The 3,764-nt window shown below is 35.4% G+C and overlaps 1 non-coding gene across 1 annotated transcript; it reads right to left on the minus strand.

Annotated features, from left to right (window-relative positions):
- Positions 1–1,632: 1,632 nt before the first annotated feature.
- On the minus strand, positions 1,633–1,762 carry LOC142449629 (small nucleolar RNA SNORA13). Its single transcript, XR_012784759.1, has one exon. It is a non-coding gene; the product is annotated as a small nucleolar RNA SNORA13 (small nucleolar RNA).
- Positions 1,763–3,764: the final 2,002 nt, after the last annotated feature.

A 3,764-nucleotide genomic window follows, 5' to 3' on the forward strand; every position in this document is an offset into this window, starting at 1 on the left:
GTTTTAGCTACTGATATTGTGGCTCTCTATTGTGCCTTCCCAAAGATGTAGTCAGTTTGACTTCTGTGTATTCCATCTGGCGAAGTCCATTGCTATGAACAAGTTCTTGGTTTTCAAAAGTCCTATTATTTGATATCCAGTTTCATTTCAATCACTAAGTCCACATCTTCCAACTACTGTTCCTTTCTCTTTGTTTCGCATTCCTATCACCAATAAAAATAAATGTATCTTTATGGCATGTTTGTTCAACTTCTGACTGAATCGTTAGTGGAATTCTTCACGTTCTCCGTATGGTCTCAGCTTTTGTGGATGGTGCCATAAGTTTGAATAATTGTTGTATTGCTTGGATTTCCTTGAAGGGATAGATATAATCTGGTCATAGGTAGCATTTATTTCATGATGGATTTAGCAAGATTCTTTCTGACAATGAATGCCACGTCATTGCTATTGAGGGTGCTATTCCTGGCATCATAAGTCATCGGATTTTCTGATTCAAAATAACCAATACCAGTCCATTTCAGCACATTGCGTAGGTTATTGATCTTCATCATTCCATTTCATTTTTGACCACTTCCAATTTTCCAAAATTCATACTTCTCACATTCCAAGTTCCCATCATTAGATTTTTTTCAGCTGTTTCTCTTTACCTGCAGTTGTATCCCAGCAAATGAATAACCTGAAGACGTCACTTCCACAGGCATTACCAGCCTCAGGTCACAAAGGTGGGTTCCCTACCAAGAAATCCTCTCTTCTTCAGTCACATTTTGAGTGCCCACCAACCTGAGTGGCCCAGGCAGTATCTCAGATAATGTTCTGTTTCCTTTGTTTAGCTATTAGCATTTGAAAATGTGATGAAGCTATCCATTAAGGCTTTCAGAGGCTTCTTCCTCTGGAGTGGGGAACCAAATCCTTATTTCTTGAATCATGTAAAGAATAACCATATTAAAATATTGCACTTTACCATACCCTCCAAGAAATACTTTCAATCATGAGGTTATGAAGATAACCTTATTTTTTCCAGAATTCCAAATGTTTTGCTTTTCAGTTACGTAATGATATATCAATTTAATTTTTGTGTGAAACGATATATATATAGTGATTCATTTCCCCCATACAGATAAATAGTTTTATGCACCAATTATTAAAAAGATATTTTTTCTCATTGAAATTTTTAGTGATTTTAGAAAAACAACAATGAAATTATCAACAATTAATCCTGTAGCTCTATAATGTTTTTTGAATTCAAATAATGATAGCCTTTACACTCTTTATTTAAGACATATTATTATTTACACATAAATTTAATAAAGAAATGATTACTTTTAAAGGTCTACATTATAATGGAGGTAATTTTATAAATCAATTTGTTGATATATGCCATTTTCACAAGGGTAAGTCTTCTAGTTCATGAACCTAGGAGCTCTCTCCACTTAATTCATTGTAAATCTATCTAAGCTACATCTTATAGATGGTGTTTCAATGTCTTTTGTTAAGTTTATCTGAAAAATTTTAGTGGTTCTTAATGATATTGCATATATATTTTTTTGATTTTAAATGGTTTGCTACTATTATATGCAAGTATTTTTATTTTTGCATATTGACATTGTTTCCTGAAACATTATAAAATTATTGTATTATTTCTTTTTTTCCCTACTCCAAAGAAACCTAATACAGGGGCAAAGATGGCTGCAAAAGAATTTAATTCATGCCTTTTGACACCATATTCACAAGTTTCCGAAAGTGAATGGGCAACACAAAGGCCTAATTATTATATTATTTCTATAGATTATTTTTAGAAATTTATAAATGAAGATGTGTTGTCTATGAACAACTTTACTCTCAATGCCATTGAGTCAGTGCTGACTCATAGCGATACCCTATTGGTTTTAAAGACTGTAACTGTTATGGGAGCAGAAAGCCCAGTCTTTCTCATGAGGAGCTGCTGGTGGTTTTGAAATGCTGACCCTGAGATCACACCCACACTTAAGCACTACATAACCATACGTGAATCAAGACAATTTAATTTTTCACCCAGTTTTATTTCTTTTTCACCCTAATTTTATGGCTGTAGTCCTCAGATAAGGATCACCGGGAAATCACTCCATATTGTAAAATGTGAATTGAAAGATTTTTAGCAGTTGAGACGGAATATTTTATTCTGAGAGTTTGTTTACATATAGCTATAGACTTTTTTCAAAGCTTTTTCTGATATTTTGCGATGTAAGTGTTGAACTAAGCTTCAATCAGACAGTAAACCACACTTGATCATCATGCACAATAATTTTTGTATACTGCTGCATTGGATTTCTTAATCTTCTACAAACACATTTTATTTACATTCTTCAGAGGCAAAAGTCTATAATTTCCTTCCTAAAATGTTTGTCAGGATTGTGTATTGGGCCTATGCTAGCTTTATTTAAAAAAAATTTTAAAGAAGGAAAAAGGGTTTTTAAAAAAATTAGATTGTGTTTTCTGCTTCTCTTTTTATGAAATAGTTTAAGTAAAATTTCTTCCCTAAATATTTGATAGTGAACTATGAGAAGTACCCCTTGCCCTCCAAAAAGGATTTTACGCCCTATTTCATTTGCTTTTTTTTTTTTTTTTTACAAAATAACCGTATCACCTTCAAAGTATTCTCCATTACACTTATACATTTGTCAAATCTGCAATTCCATTCTTGGAAACATTTTTCAAACTCAGACATTAAGTGGCTGACAGCAGTCTTTTTTTTTTCTTCACTTTTTCTGCTTTATCACATTGCTGTCCTTTCATGCCCCTCTTCATTCATGGAAACAAAAAGAAGTCGCATGAAGCAAAGTCAGGCGAGGAAGGTGTGTGGGGCAAGAGAGGCATGCTGTTTTTTGTCGAAACTGCTGCAATGAGATGGCTGTGTGAGCAGGTGCATTGTCATGGTGTCAAACCAAACCCCTGTCTGCCACAAATCAGGCTTTTTTGGTCGCACACAGCTTGTTGCACAGTCTTTTCAGAACCTCTAAATAGAACGCTTGATTAGTAGTCTGCCCTGATGGAACAACTTCAAATGCACTACAGGTTGACATTTTTATCCGTTGACAGATTGTAGAACTAGTTTTGTCAATTGACATTTCATGTTTTTTGAAAGGAGAAAACCACTCATACACTTGACTTTTTCCCATAGGTCTGGCTTTGTAAGCTGTGTTCAATATCACAAGTGTTTCTGCAGCAATTTTCCTGAGTAGGAGACAAAATTGCAAAGCTGCATACTGTTCTCTTAAATCATCCATCACAAAAAGTGAAACTGTTTTTACGAAAAAATTTACTGTGACCAGAGAGAACCTTTGGAGGTGACGTCACTGTGTGCACTAACTCAGAGCGAGTTGCTTGATGTTCACCTAGTGGGATACTAGGAGAGCTTTGCTGCACCAAGTGCAAGTCTGGTTTTGGAGGGGCTATCTCTAGTATATTAGTGAGATAAACTGGGTCTAGATGCTCAATTTGGGAAAATGTTTATTTCCCGTCCGTGCTTGTATTGTTATTAATGTTGGTTGATTTTGTTTTTAAAAACATACAAAGGAGAACATACACCAAATGCAATTCTCACTCTCCTCCCAGCTGGTCCTCCCAATTCACATAAACCCTCCACTCCATACACTTCCTACCGGAGTTTCTCTCCCAGCTCTCCCTCCCAATTCACATAAACCCACCACTCCGTATACTTCCTACCGGAGCTTCCCTCCCAGCTGGTCCTCCCAATTCACATAAAACCTCCACTCCGTATACTTCCT

Source organism: Tenrec ecaudatus, chromosome 5, assembly GCF_050624435.1.
Source record: "Tenrec ecaudatus isolate mTenEca1 chromosome 5, mTenEca1.hap1, whole genome shotgun sequence".
NCBI classification, from domain to species: Eukaryota; Metazoa; Chordata; class Mammalia; order Afrosoricida; family Tenrecidae; genus Tenrec; species Tenrec ecaudatus.